General features: G+C 42.9%; 1 protein-coding gene across 6 annotated transcripts in view; it reads right to left on the minus strand.

The window, feature by feature from the left end:
• Positions 1-20,745, minus strand: part of LOC145519981 (uncharacterized) — a 131,387-nt gene that overhangs the window by 72,879 nt on the left and 37,763 nt on the right. The gene's annotated exons all lie outside the window — the stretch shown is intronic.

The raw sequence follows: 20,745 nt of genomic DNA on the forward strand, positions 1-20,745 counted from the left end.
AAGAAAATATTTGCAAATGATATGACCAACAAGAGCTTAATTTCCAAAATCTTTAAATAGCTCATACAACTCAACAACAACAAAAAGCCAAACAACTCAATCAAAAATAAGCAGAAGAACTAAATAGGCATTTCTCCAAAGACAAAATACAGTGGCCAACAGGCACATGAAAAGATGCCCAACATCATAATTATTACAGAAATGCAAATCAAAGCTACAATGAGGTACCACCTCACACCAGTCAGAATGGCCATCATTAAAAAGTCTACAAATAACAAATGCTGGAGAGGGTGTGGAGAAAAGGGAACCCTCCTACACTGTTCTTGGGAATGTACGTTGGTGCGGCCACTGTAGAAAAGGGTAATGGAGGTTCCTCAGAAAACTAAAAATAGGATTAGCATGTGATCCACCAATCTCACTTCTGGGCATATATCCAGACAAACTATAATTCAAAAAGATATATGCACCCCTATGTTCATAGCAACACTATTCACAATAGTCAAGACATGGAAACAACCTAAATGTCCATCAACAGATGAATGGATACAGAAGATGTGGTACATACATATAATGAAACACTACTCAACAACAAAAAAGAATGAAATCCTGCCTTTCACAGCAACATGGATACAACTAGAGACTGTCATACTAAGTAAAGCAGGTCAGAAAGAGAAAGACAAATACTTATGATATCATTTATATGCTGAATCTAAAGGCAATGCCAAAGAATGCTCAAACTACCGCACAATTGCACTCATCTCACATGCTAGTAAAGTAATGCTCAAAATTCCCCAAGCCAGGCTTCAGCAATACGTGAACCGTGAACTTCCAGATGTTCAAGCTGGTTTTAGAAAAGGCAGAGGAACCAGAGATCAAATTGCCAATATCCGCTGGATCATCGAAAAAGCAAGAGAGTTCCAGAAAAACATCTATTTCTGCTTTATTGACTATGCCAAAGCCTTTGACTGTGTGGATCACAATAAACTGTGGAAAATTCTGAAAGAGATGGGAATACCAGACCATCTGACCTGTCTCTTGAGAAACCTGTATGCAGGTCAGGAAGCAACAGTTAGAACTGGACATGGAACAACAGACTGGTTCCAAATAGGAAAAGGAGTACGTCAAGGCTGTATATTGTCACCCTGCTTATTTAACTTATATGCAGAGTACATCATGAGAAACGCTGGGCTGGAAGAAGCACAAGCTGGAATCAAGATTGCTGGGAGAAATATCAATAACCTCAGATATGCAGATGACACCACCCTTCTGGCAGAAAGTGAAGAAGAACTAAAGAGCCTCTTGATGAAAGTGAAAGAGGAGAGTCAAAAAGTTGGCTTAAAGCTCAACGTTCAGAAAACTAAGATCATGGCATCTGGTCCCATCACTTCATGGCAAATAGATGGGGAAACAGTGGAAACGGTGTCAGACTTTATTTTTTGGGGCTCCAAAATCACTGCTGATGGTGATTGCAGCCATGAAATTAAAAGACGCTTACTCCTTGGAAGGAAGGTTATGGCCAACCTAGATAGCATATTTAAAAGCAGAGACATTACTTTGCCAACAAACGTCCGTCTAGTCAAGGCTATGGTTTTTCCAGTGGTCATGTATGGATGTGAGAGTTGGACAGTGAAGAAAGCTGAGTGCCGCAGAATTGATGCTTTTGAACTGTGGTGTGGGAGAAGACTTGAGAGTCCCTTGGACTGCAAGGAGATCCAATCAATCCATCCTAAAGGAGATCAATCCTGGGTGTTCATTGGAAGGACTGATGTTGAAGCTGAAACTCCAATACTTTGGCCACCTCATGCGAAGAGTTGACTCATTGGAAAAGACCCTAATGCTGGGAAGGATTGGGGGCAGGAGGAAAAGGGGACGACAGAGGATGAGATGGTTGGATGGCATCACTGACTCGATGGACATGGGTTTGGGTAGACTCCGGGAGTTGGTGATGGACAGAGAGGCCTGGCGTGCTGTGATTCATGGGGTCGCAGAGTCGGACACGACTGAGCGACTGAACTGAACTGAAAATATGACACAAAAAACGGATCAAGATGGTTGAGAAGTAAGATGTAGAGTTCACCTTGTTCCACAAATAAATCAAAAATACATCTACAGACGCAATGATTTTCACAGAACATCTACTGAATGCTGGCAGGAGACCCAAGACTTCCAAAAGGACAAGAAAATCTCCACGTAACCGTGCAATGGCAATAAAAAACACAGAAAGGAGTCAGGACAGGCCCTGAGCCCCTGGGAGGGAACACTGGACATGGAAAGCTTTCCGCATACCAGGAGGTCCACTGTCCAGCCTGAGACACTTGCACTGGGGTGAGCAGGGGCTGGGTGCTGAGGCTCGGGCTTCAGAGGTCAGACCCAGGAGGGGCCTGGGGTCGGCTGTGTGGGGGCAGCCTGAGGGGCTGGGGTGTGGTCACCACAGCTGAGGGGGTGTGGGGAGGAGCCCGGGCTATCACTGGGGTGGGGGGCAGGGGGGAATGAGAAGGGGGAGACTGCCACAGGAGCTTCCTTCCCAGGCACGCGCTCGGCACGCGCTCGGGCAGCAGGGCACCACCTACATGCACTCCAGGGGTGGGTGTGAGCCCCTGCTGCCATCTCAGACTCCAGAGGCGGACACAGACTGCTGCTGCTGCTGAGGGTCCCAGGATCGGGCACCAACTGCTGCCCCCGCCTTCCTGGAGCCTGTGCAGGTCACACACCTGCACATCCTCTGTCAAGGGGATAACGGCCAGCACACGCCGAGGAAAGAGACAGCAAGCACCCAGACCAGGAACTGTCCTCATGCCAAAAAAATACGAAACTCACACAAGCAACCCACAGGCACTCTCTCATATAAGACACCGTCCAGGACTACAGAAGATAACTATTTCTCCCAAACTCACAGAGTAAGAGGGCTTCCCTGGTGTCTCAGAGGGTAAAGCGTCTGTCTGCAATACGGGAGACCTGGGTTTGATTCCTGGGTCAGGAAGATCCCCTGGAGAAGGAAATGGCAACCCATTCTAGTACCCTTGCGTGGAAAATCCCATGGATGGAGAAGCCTGGCAGGCTACAGTCCATGGGGTCGCAAAGAGTCGGACACAACTGAGCGACTTCACTTTCACAGAGTAAGAGAAATAGAAGAAAAATGAAGAAGCAGAGGAACAACTCCCAGTTCAAAGACCAAGAGAATTCCCCTGAAAGAACAATGACAGAGATCTCTTCAGTCTAATACTGAGTTCAAAACGGAGGTAATGAAAATATTAAAGGAATTAAGAAAGACTATCGACAGAAATGAAGATGACTGTAAAAAAGGAAATAGGAACTATAAGGAGGAGTCAAGAAAAATTAGAAAATTCATCTGCTGACACAAAAGCTGAGCTCAAGGCGATGAATAGACGAATGAATAATGCAGAAGAAATAATAAATAACCTATTAGATAGAATGGAAATAACCCAATCATAAAAAAAAATGAAAAAAAATGAAAGCAGTAAAAGGGATCTATGGGATAATATCAAGTGTGCCAATCTACACATAGTAGGAATTCCAGAAGGAGAATAAAGAGAAAAGGGGACTGAAATTGTATCTGAAGAAATTATGGCTGAAAACTTCCCAAACCTAAAGAAGGACACAGATATCCAGGTACAGGAAGCACAGAGGGTTCCAAACAAGATGAACCAATAGACACCCACACCAAGACATATGATAAAAATGGCAAAATTAGGAAGGATTCTAATTCTCCCTCTCTTCCCTTAAGGAAGAGAAAAACAAAGAGTTAATTACAAGGGATTCCCCAATAAGGCCATCAGCTGATATCTCTACAGTACACACTGCAGGCCAGAAGACAGTGGCAAAATATATTCAAAGTTTTGAAAGGGAAAAATCTGCAACCTAAAATAGTCTACCCAGAAGAGTATCATTTAGAATAGGAGGAGAAATAAAGAATTTCTCAGAAAAGTAAATACTAAACTCATCTTAAATATTGAAACATCTTCTCTAAATAAAAAAGAGCAAGAAGACATGGAAAGAAAAAGTCACTTAAGGTAAATAATTTAATTTGGTCAGTACACAGATTAAAAAGAAAAAAATCCCTATTTGTGAAAGTGATGACAAACACAAGGAACATCAAAGTGGTAAATATGAAGATGTAGAAAAGGACACGAAAATCATAAAATGTGGGGAAGGAGAGTAAGAAAATGCACATTCTGTTTTTTAACATGTCTAAGCCTATATGACTATCAGACCAATGCAAGCAGATATAGGAAGGGACAAACATACTTGAAAAAGGGCAACCACAAATCAAAAACATACAATAAGTTCACAAAAACCAAAAAGACAACAAAAGCATAAAATAAAAGGAAATAATCAAACTACAAAGAAAAAGAAAGGAACAATGGGGAAACAGAATCAACAGGAAAACAAAGTTCCATGTTCGATGCATGTGACAAGGGCTCAGGGCCGGGGCAATGGGATGATCCAGAAGGATGGGATGGGGAGGGAGGTGGGTGGGGGGTCCGGGAAGGGGAACACATGTAAACCCATGGCTGATTCATGTCAATGTATGGCAAAAACTATTACAATATTGTAAAGTAATTAGCCCCCAACTAAAATAAATAAATTTATAAAAAAAAAAAATAAAATAAAATAAAATAGCAATAAATACATATGTATCCATAATTATCTTAAGTATCAATGGACTGAATGCTCCAACCAAAACAGAGAGTAGCAGCAAATTAAAAAACAAAAACCGCCTACAATATGCTGCCTACAAAACACCCACCATAGGGCAAAGGACACATATAGATTGGAGGGGGATGGAAAAAGGTATTTCATGCCAACATTAATGACAAGAAGGTGGGAATTACAATACTCGTATCAGACAAAATAGACTTTAAAGCAAAGGCCACAAAGGAAGATAAAGGAGGTCAATATATAACGATAAAAGGATCAATACAAGAAGAGAGTTTTCACTTGCCAACATATATGTACCTAACATGCATGTGTGTGTGCTCTGTCGTTCTCATTCTTCCCGACCCCATGGACTGTAGCCCACTAGGCTTCTCTGTCCATGGGATTCTCCAGGCAGGAACACTGGAGTGGGTAGCCATTCCCTTCTCAAGGGGATATTTCCAAACCAGGAATCAACCTGGGTTTCCTGCGTTGCAGGTATATTCTCTAACATGAGCCAACTGGGAAGCTATGCACCTATACAGAACCACTCAAATACATAACATGAATACCAACAGATATAAAAGGAGAGATGGATAAGAATACAGTAACAGTGGGAGACCTTAACAGCCCACTCACACCAATGGACAGATCTTCTAGACAGAAAATCAATAAGGCAACAGAGATCCTAAGTGATATAGTAGAACAGTTAGACTTAATTGACATTTTCAGGATTACATTAAAAAAAAAAATACACAATCCTTTCAACTGCACATGAAACCTTCTCTAGGACTGACCACATACTAGGGCATAAAAGTAATGTCAAGAAATTTTAAAGTACAAAAATTATTTCAAGCATCTTTTCTGACCACAATGGCATGAAACTAGAAATCAACCACAGGAAAAGAAATGAGAAAAAAATGATTATATGGAGACTAAACAACATGCTATTAAAAGAAACAAATAGATGGATGAGGAAATCAAGAAGGAAATTAAAGAAAACCTTGAAACCCACAGACTTAGAGAACGAACTTACAATTGCCGGGGGGAAGGACAGGGGAAGGGATAGTTAGGGAGTTTGGTATGGACATGTACACACTGCTATCTTTAAACTGGATAACCAACAAGGATCTGCTGTACAGCACATAGAACTCTGCTCAGTGTTATGTGGCTGCGTGGATGGGAGGGGAGTTTGGGGGAGAATGGATACATATATATGTATGGCTGAGACCCTTTGCTGTTCAGCTGAAACTATCACAACATTGTTAATCAGCTATAGGCCAATAGAAAATAAAAAGTTAAAAAAAATAATACCTTGAGACAAACAACAGTGAAAATACAACCATACAAAATCTATGAGATGCAACTAGAAGTTCTTAGTGGGAAGATACAAGCCTTCCTCAAAAAAATCAAAGAAGAAAAATTTCAAATAAATGACCTAAAGTGAAAGTCGTTCAGTTGTGTCTGACTCTTTGTGATGCCATGGACTATACAGTCCGTGGAATTCTCCAGGCCGGAGCACTGGAGTGGGTAGCCTTTCCCTTCTCCAGGGGATCCTCCCAACCCAGGGATCGAACCCAGGTCTCCGGCACTGCAGGCAGATTCTTTACCAGCTGAGCCACAAAAAGTGAAAGTGAAGTCGCTCAGTCAAGTCCGACTCTTTGCTTTGCATGGACTGTAGCCTACTAGGCTCCTCCATCCATGGGATCTTCCAGGCAAGAGTACTGGAGTGGGGTGCCATTGCCTTCTCCAGAGGATCTTCTTGACCCAGGGGTCAAACCTGGGTCTCCTGCATTGTAGGCAAACGCTTTACCATCTGAGCCACCAGGGAAATCTAGGGAAGCCCAATAATACTGGAGTGGGTAGCCTATCCTTTCTCCAGGGGATCTTCCAGACCCAGTAATCGAACCAGGGTCTCCTGCGTTGCAGGTGGATTCTTTACCAACTGAGCTATCAGGGAAGCCAAACTGCTACCTAAAACAATTAGAAAAAGAAGAACAAACAAAACCTAAAGTCAGCAGAAGGGTGAAATACTAAGGACTTGGGAGAAAATAGAGATTAAAAAACAATAGAAAAAAATCAACAATAAAATGAAGGACTGGGTCTTCCCTGTTGGTCTAGTGGTTAAGAATACACCGTGCAATACAAGGGGCGTGAGTTTGATCCCTGATCCAGGAAGATCCCCTGCAGAAGGAAATGGCAACCCACTCCAGTATTCTTGCCTGAGAAATCCTTTGGACAGAGGACGTGGCAGGCTACAGTCTATGGGGTCACAAAAGAGTCAAACATGATTTAGCGACTCCACAACAACAAGAAGCACACTCTAGGGCTTGTGAGCCACAGCTAATGAGCCCCTGCACAGCAACTACTGAAGCACCTAGAGCCTCTGCTCCACAACAAGAGAAGCCACCACAATGAGAAGCCCGCTCAACTTAGCTGGAGAGTAGCCCCTGCTCTCTGCAACTAGAGAAAGCCCACGTGCAGCAACGAAGATTCAGTGCACCCAAAAATATAAAGCAGTGTTTACATGTCAAAAAAAAAATTAATAAAAAAGAATGGGAGAAAATATTTGCAAACAAAGCAACTGAGAGGGATTGTCTCCAAAATAAACAAACAGCTTATGCAGCTCAGTATCAAAAAAAACTAACACAACTTCCCTGGTGGTCCAGTGGTTAAGAATCCCTCTGCCAACGCAGGGGGTACGGGTTTGATCCCTGGTCAGAGAAGATTCCATATGGTGTGGGACAGCTAAGCCTGCACACCACAATTGAGAAGCCCACACACTGCAACTGGAGACTGGCCCTCGCTTGCCGAAACTAGAGAAACCCCAAGCACAGAAACAAAGACCCAAGGCAGCCTAAATAAATAAAATTTAAAACAAACAACCTAATAAAAAAAAATGGGCAGAAGACATTTTTAATTAAATAGACATTTCTCCAAAGAAGACAAACAGATGGCCAACAGGCATATGAAAAGATGCTCAACATCACTAATTATTAGAAAAATGCACATCAAAACTAAAATGAGGGCTTCCTTGGTGGCTCAGTGGTAAAGGATCCACCTGCCAGTGCAGGAGACATGGGTTCGATCCCTGGTCCGGGAAGATCCTACAGGCTGTGGAGAAACTACAACTATTGAGCCTGTGCTCTAGAGCCCAGGAACCACAACTACTGAAGCCCGTGGGCCCTGGATTCCATGCTCTGCAACAAGAGAAGCCACCACAACGAGAAGGCCATACACTGCAATTAGAGAGCAGCACCTGCTCACCACAACTAGAGAAAAACCCTTGCAGCAACAAAGACCCAGCACACCCAAATATAAATAAATAAAATTATTAAAAAAAAAACTAAAATGAGGTATTACCTCACACCAGTCAGAATGGCAATCATCAACAAATCTACAAACAATAAATGCTGGACAGGGTGTGGAGAAAAGGGAACCTTTATACACTGTGGGTGGGAATGTAAACTGGCACAGCCATTATGGAGTATAGTATGGAGGTTCCTTAAAGAACTGAAAATAGAACTACCATACAACCCAGCAATCCAACTCCTGGCATATAACCAGAAAAAAAACAGAATTCAAAAGAATACATTTGCAACTGGAGCCTATTATACAGAGTGAAGTAAGCCAGAAAGAAAAACACCAATACAGTATACTAACACATATATATGGTATTTAGTTAATCGGTAAAGATAACCCTGTATGCAAGACATCAAAAGAGACACAGATAAATAGAACAGTATTATGGACTCTATGGGAGAGGGTGAGGGCGGGATGATATGGGAGAATGGCATGGAAGCATGTAAATTATCATATGTGAAACGAATCGCCAGTCCAGGTTCGACGCATGATACAGGGTGCTCGGGGCTGGTGCACCGGGATGACCCGGAGGGATGGGATGGGGAGGTAGGTAGGAGGGGGGTTCTGGAGGGAGAAAACATGTACACCCACGGTGGATTCATGTCAATGTACGACAAAACAAATACAATATTGTAAAGTTAAAAAGTAGATAAATGAACTAATTAAAAAAAAAAAGAATACATGCACCCCAATGTTCACTGCAGCACTATTTTCAATAGCCAAGACATGGAGGCAAACTAAATGTCCATCACAGAAGAATGGATAAAAAGCTGATATGGCAGGACTTCCCTGGTGGTCCAATGGCTAAGGTTTCACACTCCCAATGCAGGGGGCCTAGGTTCAATCACTGGTCAGGGAACTAGATCTCACATGCTGCAACTAAAAATTCACATGCCACCACTAAATATCCTACATGCCACAACTCAGACCTAGCAGAGTTAAATAAATAAATAAATAATAACAATAAAACCAATATGGCACACGTATACAATGGAATGTTACTCAGTCATAAAAAGAAATGAAATCATGCCATTTGCAGAGACATGGATAGACCTACAGACTGTCATATACAGTGAAGTAAGTTAGAAAGAAAAGATCAAATATCATATATTAACACAGATATGTGGAATCTAAAAAGATGGTACAGATGAACCTATTTGCAAAGCAGAAAGAGAGATACTGGTGTAGAGAACAAAGGTACAGACACCAAGGGGGTAAAGGTGGCAGTAGGATGAATTAGGAAATTGGGACAGACATACATACACTACTATGTACAAAATAGATGCTAATGAGATCTATACTCAATGTTATGTGGTGACCTAAACGGGAAGAAAATCCAAAAAAGGGGGGATATATGTATGGCTGATTCACTTTGCTGCACAGCAAAAAATAACATATCACTGTAAAGCAACCTTACTTCAATAAAATTTTTAAAAAATAATATATAGAAATTTTGGACAGGCTAATCACTAGAAGTGAAAAAGAATCTCTAATTAAAAAAACAAAAATCAAAAATCCTCCCTACAAATAAAACTCCAGGATGAGAGGCAAATTCTTCCAAACAAAGAACTTACACTGATTCTTCTCAAACTCTCCCAAAAGTCTGAAGAGGCGGGAACACTCCCAGGTACACTCTATGAAGCCACCTGATACCAAAACCAGGCAAAAACCAAAAAAGAAAACTACAGGCCAGTATCCTAGATAGCATATTAAAAAGCACACACATTACTTTGTCACCAAAGGTCCATCTAGTCAAGGCTATGGTTTTTCCAGTGGTCATGTATGGATGTGAGAGTTGGGCTATAAAGAAAGCTGAGTGCTGAAGAATTCATGCTTTTGAACTGTGGTGTTGGAGAAGACTCTTGAGAGTCCCTTGGACTGCAAGGAGATCCAACCAGTCTATCCTAAAGGAAATCAGTCCTGGGTGTTCATTGGAAGGACAGATGTTGAAGCTGAAACTCCAATACTTTGGCCACCTGATGCGAAGAGCTGACTCACTGGAAAAGACCCTGATGCTAGGAAAGATTGAGGGCAGGAGGAGAAGGGGACGACAGAGGATGAGATGGTTGGATGGCATCATCGACTCGATGGACATGGGTTTGGGTGGTCTCTGGGAGTTGGTGATGGACAGGGAGGCCTGGTGTGCATGGGGTCGCAAGGAGTCGGACACGACTGAGCGACTGAACTGAACTGTCCTGACCTTTGATGAATACAGACACAAAAATTTTCAACAAAGTATAAGCAAGTTGAACCCAACAACACATAAGCAAGGCCACACATAATGACCAAGTGAGATGCATCCCAAGTTCACAGGATGGTTCAACATTTGCAAATCAATCAATGTAATACAACACATCTACAAAGGTAAAAAAACCACACGACCATCTCAATAGACGCAGAAAACGCATTTGACAAAATTCCTCATCCGTTCATGATAAAAAGTCCTACCAAACAGGGCATAACCAGAACACATCTCAACATAAGAAAAGCCATTTCCGACAAACCCACAGCCAAAATAATACTAAACAGTGAAAAGCTGAAAGCTTTCCCACTAAAATCTGTAACAAGTCAAGAATGTCCACTCTGACCACTTCTATTCAACATAGTATTGGAAGTCCTAGCCACAGCAATAAAAAAATAAATAGAAATAAAAGGTATCCAAATTGGAAAGCAAAAGGTAAGAATGTCACTAGATGTAGATAATATGATTCTATGCATAGAAAACCCTAAGGACTCCACACTGAAACTACAAGATCTAATAAAGGAATTCAGCAAAACAGCAGGATACATTAATGTTCAGAAATTGGTTGCATTTCTTTACACTAATAATAAAATATCAGAAAGATAATATAAAAAAACAATAACTTTTAAAATTGGACTGGGACTTCCCTGGTGGTCCTGTGGCTAAGGCTCCACACTCCAAATGCAGGAAGCCCAGGATCAATCCCTGGTCAGGGTTTATGGGATCTATCCCACAAGCTGCAACTAAGAGTTCACATGTCACAATTAACAACTGAAGATCCCACATGTGGCTTCTAAGATCTGGTGCAGCCAAATAAATGAAAACAAATATTAAATAAAATTGCAACAAAACAAATCCTTATGAATAAATCTGATCAAAGAGGTTAATACACTGAGAACTATAATATATTAATAAAGGAAATTAAAGCAGATTTAGAGAAATGGAAAAATATTCCATGCTCTTGGGTTGGAAGAATTAACATTGTTAAATGGCAATACTACCCAAAGCAATCTACAGATTTAATATGATCCCTATCAAAGTACCCATTACATTTTTCACAGAAATAGAATAATCCAAAAATGTACATGCAAGTATAAAAGGCCCAGAATTGCCAAAGCAATCCTGAGGTGAAAAAAAAAAAAAAAGCAGGAGATATAATTCTCCCAGACTTCACACAATACTACAGAGCTACAGTAATCAAAACAGTATGGTATTGGTACAAAAACATAAATACGGATCAACGGAACACAATAGAGAGCCCAGAAATAAATCCACATTGTGAAAGGGACAGTCACTCAGTCGTGTCCAGCTCTTTGCAACCCCATGGACTGTAGCCCACCAGGATTCTCTGTCCATGGAATTCTCCAGGCAAGAATACTGGAGTGGGTTGCCATTTCCTACTCCAGAGGATCTTTCCAACCCAGGGATCAAACCAGGGTCTCCCAAATTGCAGGCAGATTCTTCACTGTCTGAGCCACCAGGGAAGCCCCAAGAACACTGGAGTGGGTAACCATTCCCTTCTCCTGAGGATCTTCCCAACACAGGGATCAAACCCAGGTACCCCACATTGCAGGCAGATTCTCTACAAATCCATGTATCTATGGTCAATTAACCTTTGACAAAGGAGGCAAGAATATACAATAGAAAAAAAAAAAAGCAGTCTCTTCAGCAAGGGGTGCTGGGATAGTTGGACAGCCACATGTAAATCAGCAAAGTTAGATCACACCCTCACACTATGCTCAAAAATAAACTCAAATTAGCTTAAAGACTTCAACATAAGTCATGACACCATAAAACTCCTAGAGGAGAGAATAGACAAAACATTCTCTGACATAAATCGTACCAGTGTTTTTTCTTAGGTCAGTCTCTCAAGGCAATAGAAATAAAAACAAAAATAAACAAATGGGATATAAAAAAACTTACAAACTTTTGCACAGCAAAGGAAGCCATAAATAAAATGAAAAGACAAACTATAGAATGGGAGAGAGATAGGCTTGAGGGGGAAAACAGGATTCAGGAACAACAAGGAAAAGCCCAAACTTGGAGGCAGCCCTAGTCTCCACCTCTCCTCAGGGTTACCTCCCTGTGACAGCTCATGGCAGGGGCAGGACTAGAAAATCTGGATCAGAGCCACTGCCCAGCTGGGAATGGATCTGTTTTAAATGCAGCCAGGAGGACTTCCCTGATGGTCCAGTGGTTAAGATTCCACCTGCCAACGCAGGGCACACAGGTTCAGTCTCTGGTCCAGGAAGATCCCACATGCCTTGGGGCAACTAGGCCCTTGTGCCACGACTACTGAAAGCCTGCACACTCTAGAGGCCACGCTCTGCAACAAGAAAAGTCATCACAATGAGAAGCCCGGACATTGCGATGAAGAGTAGCCTCCACTCACAGCAACTAGAGAAAGGCTGCTAAGCAATGAAGACCCAGTGCAGCCAAAATTAACTAATTAAAAAATAATAATAATAAACAAATGCAGCCAGGAGGGCCGCTGGAAGGACAAATGCCCCCTCTATGGGAAAAATCCACAGGGACTCTGCCTGATACGCAACCAGAGGGCCACTGGAAGCCAGACTGCCCCCAGTCCTGAAGGGGACTTGGGGCTCCCAAACTGATGCTGGCTGAGAGCACTGGGGGCCCAGGACCTGCCCTGGCTCCCAAAGGACACCAGGGAGGAGCCTTGGGTAACCCTTGGCATGGCAGGTGGAAGTTTTTTTTATTAACAGATCCACCTACTCTGTGACGACTGATTTCCCTGGACCCTTGCTCTCCCCATCCTGTATAGTAACAGGGATTGACGGAGCCCAAAGCCAAATGATTCACACCACCCCTCAGCTGCTTACTAGGAAAGTTTACCCTGGCGCACCAGTTCCTGCTCATGTCTGAGTGCCCACCCCCTTGCTGAGAAGGGAGATGCTCACTCAATTCCAGACAATTGTTCAATTTGGAGACACCCTCAGAGAAGGCACCCACCAGGAGAAATCACTATTCTTGGCCATGAAGCCTGCCTCAGCCACCCTTAGAGGAGGTCTCCCCTTCACCCCATACTGTTTCTCAAGTAAACCCCTCTTTCTGGAACACTGAGGCTCCTGGAAGAGCTATAATGTGCCTCCAGGTCAGGTTTCATTAGAAACCGTGAACAAAAACTGTATCCCTAGAGACTCGAGGCCCAGTGAGGTCCAGCATTTAATAACCTAGTTCTTAATATATGAGCTCTTATGACCCTGGGGAAATGAGGATACTGAGTCTCTCCTCACAAGGCCCAGATTTCCACCCAACAGATGATGGGGAAATGTGCTCACCCACCAGATGAGGACCAAAAGGAAGTCACTGTGACCCTCCAACACCCACCCACCCACCCACCCACCGACCCACCCACCCACCGACCCACCCACCCACCGACCCCCAATGAAGGGGCAACTGAGGGCCTTTCTGGGGATGGCAGGATTTTGCAGGATTTGGGCTCATAGCAAAGCGTCTCTATGAAACCCTAAAAGGAAGTGACCACAAACCTCTCAACTGCAATGAAAACTGCCAACAGGCATTTCTAGCTCTAAAATAAAAATTACGGACTACCTCTGCATTAGGTTTCCCAAATTTAGAAAAACCCTTTCTCCTCTATATAGCTGAGAGACAAATAGCCAAAGCAATCTTGAGAAGGAAAAACAGCTGAAGGAGTCAGGCTCCCTGCCTTCAGACTATACTACAAAGCTATAGTCACCTCAATAGTATGGTACTAGCACAAAATCAAAAATATAAATCAATGGAACAAGATAGAAATCCTAGAAATAAACCTATACACCTATGGTCAATAAATCTCTGACAAAGGAGGCAAGACTATATAATTGAGAAAAAACAACCTTTTCAGTAAATACGGCTGGGAAAACTGGACAGCTATATGTAATAGAATGAAATTAGATCATTCTCTAACAATATACACAAAAATAAACTCAGAAACAAACTTCTTATTGGTCTCCTAGAGTAATGGAAATAAAAACAAAAATAAACAAATGGGACTTAAACTCAAAAGCTATGCACAGCAAAGGAAACCATAAACCAAAGGAAAAGACAACCCACAGAATGGGAGAAAATATTTACACATGATGCAACCAACAAGAAATTAATCCCCCAAATTTACAAACAGCTCATATAACTCAATATCAAAAAACAAAACAAAGCAATGAGTTTCCCTGGTGGACCAGTGGTTAAAACTCTGTGCTTCCACCATAGCAGGCAAGACTTCCATCCTTAGGGAACTTCCACATGCCACAAGGTACAGTCAAAAAATAAAAATAAAAACCTAGACAATCCAATCAAAAACTGGACAGAAGACCTATACAGACATTTCTCCAAAGAAGACATACAGAGAGCCAAGATGAACATGAAAAGATGCTTAAAATCACTAATTATTAGAGAAATGCAAATCAAAACTACAATGAGTTATCACTTCACACCAATGCGAATGGCCATCTTCAAAAAGTCTACAAACAGGCTTCCCTGGTGGCTCAGTGGTAAAGAATCTGCCTGTCAATGCAGGAGACACGGGTTCTATCCCTGGCCAAGGAAGATTCCACATGCTGCAAAGCAACTAAGCCATATACCACAACTATTGAGCTTGTGCTGTAGACCCCAGGAGCTGCAACTACTGAAGCCCATGTGCCTAGAGCTTGTGCTCTGCAACAAGAGAAGCCACTGCAATGAGAAGCCCATGTACCACAACTAGACAGTAGCTCCCACTTGTCTCAACTAGAGAAAAATTCATGCAGTAACTAAGATCCAGCACAACCAAAAATAAAATAAATGGATAAAATTATTTTTTTAAATCTACAAACAATAAACACTGGAGAGGGTGTAGATAAAGGGGACCCTCCTATACTGTTGATGGGAATACAAAATGGTAAAGCCACTATAGAAAACAGTAAGGAGGTGCCTTAAAAAATGAAAAATAGAGCTACCATATGACCCAGCAATTTCACTCCTAGGCATATATCCAGAGAAAACCATGGTTGAAAAGGATACATGCATTCCAATATTCACTGCAGTGCTGTTTACAACAACCAAGACACGCTGCTGCTGCTAAGTCGCTTCAGTCGTGTCCGACTCTGTGCGACCCCATAGACGGCAGCCCACCAGGCTCCGCCATCCCTGGGATTCTCCAGGCAAGAATACTGGAGTGGGTTGCCATTTCCTTCTCCAGTGCATGAAAGGGAAAAGTGAAAGTGAAGTCGCTCAGTCATGTCCAACTCTCAGCGACCCCATGGACTGTAGCCTACCAGGCTCCTCCGTCCATGGGATTTTCTAGGCAAGAGTACTGGAGTGGGGTGCCACTGCCTTCTCTGAACCAAGACATGGAAGCAACCTAAATGCCCATGGACAGATGAATGGATAAAGATGTGAGATATAGATAGATAGATAGATATACACACAATGCAATACTACTCAGCTTGAAGGAAATAATGCCATTTGCAGCAATATGGTTGGACCTGGAGATTATCATACTAAGTCAGTCAGACAGATAAAGACAAATAGCGTATGACATCACTTAATGCAGAATCTTTTAAAAAGAAATGATACAAATGAACTGATTTATAAAACAGAAACAGACTCACAGATTTAGGAAACAAACTTATGGTTACCAAAGGGGAAAGGCCCAGGGGAGGGATAAATTGGGATTTGAGATTGACGTATACACACTATTATATTTAAAATTACAAAATAAAAGATAACCAACAAGGGCCTCCTATATAGCACTGAAAACTCGACTCAATAGTCTGCAATAACCTAAATGGGAAAAGAATTTTAAAAAGTATATATATATAATTGAATCACAATGCTGTATACATGAAACTAACACAATGTTGAAAATCAACTATGCTCCAGTATAAAATAAAAAGTAATAATCATTTTATGAATTAATTTAAAAAACAATGGTTTACTGATGGAAGCAGCTTTATACACGAAGAGGTAAGGCCGTCTGGCTATGTTCATAGTCAGTCTGTGAACAACTGCTGAGCCTAGAGTTCTACCCTCTTACACTTTCACCCAAAAGGTCAAGCTGATCCCCTTGACCAGAGCACTCCAGCTAGGAAAAGGATTAAGAACCAATATAGGAGAAGTTCCCTGATGGCACAGTGGATAGGAATCCACCTGCCAATGCAGGGGATATGGACTCCATCCCCGGTCTGGGAAGATCCCACATGCTGCAGAGCAACTAAGCTCGTGGACTGCAACTACTGAAGCCCATGCACCTAGAGTCTGTGCTCCATAGTAAAGAAGCCACCACAATGAAAAGCCCATGCACTGCAACCAAGAGTAGCCTCCGCTCACCAAAACTAGAGAAAGCCTGCATGCAGCAACAAAGACTCGGGGCAACCAAATAATTTTTTTTAACAAAAGAAGAGAATCAATATAGGATTTCCCTGGTGGTCCAGTGGTTAAAGATCCACCTGCCAATGCAAGGGACACGGCTTCCGTCTCTGGCCCAGGAAGATCCCATACACCACAGGGCAACTAAGCCTGTGTGTCACAACTACTGAAGCCTGCATACCCTAGAGCCTTTGCTCCTCAACCAGAGAAGCCACACGAATGAGAAGCCCATGCACCACACCTAGACAAAAGCCGGAGTAGCCACGAAGACCCAGCACAGCCAAAAACAAAAATTTTTTTAAATAATAATTTAAATAGAGTCAACATAAACACTGAGGAGGCTACCCTGGTGGCTCAGTGGTAAAGAATCTGCCTGCCAATGCAGGAGACATGGGTTCAATCCCCAATAAGGGAAGATCCCACAAGCCACAGAGCAACTAAGCCTGTGAGCCACAACTACTAAGCCTGTGCACCCTAAAGCCTGTGCTCTGCAATAGAATCTAGCGCAATGGGAAGCCCGTGCATCACAACTAGACAGTAACCCCTAATCTCCACAACTAGAATAAAGCCCTCGTAGCAATGAAGACCCAGTACAGCCCAAAATAAACAAATAAAATAAAAATTCTCTCTCTCTCTCTCTCTATATATATATATACACACATATATACACACATATATATATAATATACTCACACGCACTGATTCCAAGTAAGGGTTCCTACTGCTACATGTGCATGCTGTCATGTGGGAAGAAAGAAGATTCCTAACAAAGGCGTCCGTATAAAACACCACCAGGAATTGTAGAACTCCTAGATGCATTCCAGCTTTCAATGGAGCTTGCAGGGTCACCAAAGGGGCAACACCTCCTTATAAGGGGAGACACCCTGGCCAGCAAGGCCACCAAGGCCGCACCAGGCACAGCTGCAGTTCTCAGGCCTGACAGCACCTACTTCCTGACAGTGCCACCCCGTACAGCGAAGAACTCGAGTGGGCTGACTAAACGTAAGGGGCTGAAGAGAGAGCCCTCCGGGTGGCTGACAAAAGAAAAAAGCTTCTCATTCCTGCATCAAGGAATGGAAAATAATTAGGCACTTCACGAGTTTTCCCGTTTAGCGTGGGACTCCCTATCCAAACTGGTTACTTATGTGTTCCTGGGCAAGGGACTGTCCCAAACTGTTAAAAATGTCACCAGGTCTTGCGAGCTTTGTGGCCGCCATGCCCTAAGAAGCTACCGCGTACCTTCTCCCCTCACTCAGCCCATACAGCATCCGGGAACCTATGCAGGGGAAGACTGGCACACGGACGTGCTCCCATGCAGGGGACGGAAACACCTATCGGCGTTCATAGAACACCTTCACAGGGTGGACAGAAGCTTTCCCTATCAGGACTGAAAGAGAATAGACGTATCCGAGTTTCTGCTTACGGAGAAAGCTGTGAGATCCCAAAGCTTACAAAATGATAACAGACATTCTTTCACTGCCAAGGTGACCCAACAGGCTTCCTCAGCTCTAGGTATTCACGACCACCTCCACTCTTCCTGGAGGCCCCAATCCTTAGGCAAGGTAGAAAAAGCAAATCATGTTCTAAAAAGAAGGCATCCAAGAAAAAAAAAAAGAAGACGCTTGCTAAGCTATGCCAAGAGACTTCAGAAACCTGAGTCTCCCTTCTGCCTGTAGCCTTTCTATGGACGAGGATGGCCCTAAAGGGAATTTTAAAGCTTAGCCCATTTGAAATGACCTATGGGAAGCCCTTTGTGAGTTCAGATCTCATTTGATGAAGAAAGCCACAAATTCGTCTTGAGCCAAATTCAAAGCACCCTCCAAGAATATGGAAACAAATTGCTGCCTGCCCCACAGAGAAAGGTCAACATATACACTACCATATATAAAACAGATAGCCAATGGGAATTTTCTGTATGACTCAGGGAACTCAAACTAGGACTCTGTAACAACCTACAGGGGTGGGAAGAGGTGGGAGGTGAAAGGGAAGTTAAAGAGGGAGGGGACATAATATATCTATGGCTGGTTCATGTCGATATATGGCAGAAATCAACACAATATTGTAAAGCAATTATCCCTTGATTAAAAATAAATAAATTTTTTAAAAAATTCTTTAAAGTAAAAAAAAAGGGAAAGGTTGAGGTCTCCATCCACTCAGGACACTCTATCCTACTAAAAACCTGGAAGGAAGGGTCCCTGAGGACCAGATACAACCAAAATGGAAGGGACCATATCAAGTGTTCCAAAGTATCCCATCTGCTGTCAACCTATGGGGAATTACTACTTGGGTTCTTCTGTCTAGAACAAAACCTGCACCTTGTAAGTCCCAACAGGAACCAGAAGAGATCTACTCCTTTGAGTCCATGGAAGACTTCACACACCTGTTCAAGAGAACAGGTAAGTGACTTCTTGTGGCTCTGGTGGGTTGGCCTAGTCATCCTTGTGTTTCTTGACTATCATGCTCTTATTCTGCCACTTTCTTTTCAGGAGCCCCTCCCCCGGTAAACATCTTTGCCTCTGCTAGGTCTGAAACAAAAAAATAGAGTGATATGATGCCAAAAGCCACAACATTCCTGGTGGGACTTCTGATGATGGTCATAGCTCAAGAGGAATGAGAAAATCATGCTTTAATAAACAAATATAAAATAGTCACCCGGGGAGAAAACCTAGTTAACTGTTGGGCCTACCATAAAAACCCTGGCTTACAACCATCATTACAGGTACAAGCAGGTACATACAACAAGAGTTTTACCAATTCCATGAGTTTCCAACACATGGAAACCATCTCCCCACCAACCCCAACCAACACAAGTGTAACAGGCAATACCCCTATCAGGCCCAATGCCTTGCCCACATTTAACTCTTTTTTAAAAAGTGACATAACTTTTCTGTTAATCATGGCTACTTTTTTTTTTTTTGGTGGCGCCATATGTAGGAATCTTAGTTTCTTGACCAGGGATTGAACCCATGCCCCCTGCACTGGAAGCACACAGTCTTAATCACTGGACCTCCAGGGAAGTCCCAATCATGGCTACTTTTGTTACCCAGAAAAGCAGTCATCTTCCAGTTCAAGATGGCAGAATAGAAGGACATGTGCTCATCTCCTGCAAGAGCACCAAAATTGCAACTAGCTGTTGCAATTGACAGGAAGACACTAGAACCCACCAAAAAAAGATACCCCACGTTCAAACACAAAGAAGCCACTGCAACATGGTAGGAGGGGCGCAATCACAACAAAATTAAATCCCATGTCCAGCAGGTAGGTGACCCACTGACCAGAAAACAATAATACCAAAGAAGTTCTCACACTGTTGTGAAGGTTCTGAACCCCACATCAGGCGTCCTAGCCTGGGGATCTGACAAAGGGACTGGGAATCCCCAGGTAATCTGCCCTTGAGGGTCAGCAGGATTTGATTATAGGACTTCCAGAGGACTGGGGGAAACAGACTCCAGTCTTGGAGGGCAAAACAAAATTTTGCACACACCAAGACCCAGAGGAGAGGAGCAGTGACCCCACAGAAGACTGAACCAAAACCACCTGCTAGTGTTGGAGGGCCTCCTCTGGGTCAGCAGGGGCTCACCACAGGGTACGGGGGCCACTGGAAGGTCCCCCTTGGTATAAACCCTCTTGGAGTTCACCATTAACCCTACCATAGAGCCACAGACCCCAGGGCTAGGTCACCTCAGGCCAAACAACTACCAGGGAGGGAGGGCAACCCCATCCATCAGCAGATAATTAGATTAAAGTTTTACTGAGCAAGGCCCTGCCCACCAGAGCAAGACCCAGTTTTTCCCATCACCAGTCTCTCCCATCAAGAAGCTTACACAAGCCTCTTAGCCTTATCCAACAGAGGGCAGACAGAAGATGCAAGAAGAAGCACAGTCTCACAGCAGCTAAAACAAACACTGTATTACAGAAAGTTAATCACGATGAAAAAGCAGAAAGGTATGTCCTAGATGAAGGGACAAGACAAAATTCAAGAAAAACAACTAAATGAAGTGAAGATAGGCAACATTCCAGAAAAGGAATTCAGAATAATGATAGTGAAGATGATCCAGGATCTCGGGAAAAGAATGGAGACAAAGACTGAGAAGATGCAAGGTTTACGAAAGACCTAC

The sequence above is a fragment of the Giraffa tippelskirchi genome, chromosome 9, assembly GCF_054371585.1.
Source record: "Giraffa tippelskirchi isolate mGirTip1 chromosome 9, T2T-mGirTip1v1.2.pri, whole genome shotgun sequence".
NCBI lineage: Eukaryota > Metazoa > Chordata > Mammalia > Artiodactyla > Giraffidae > Giraffa > Giraffa tippelskirchi.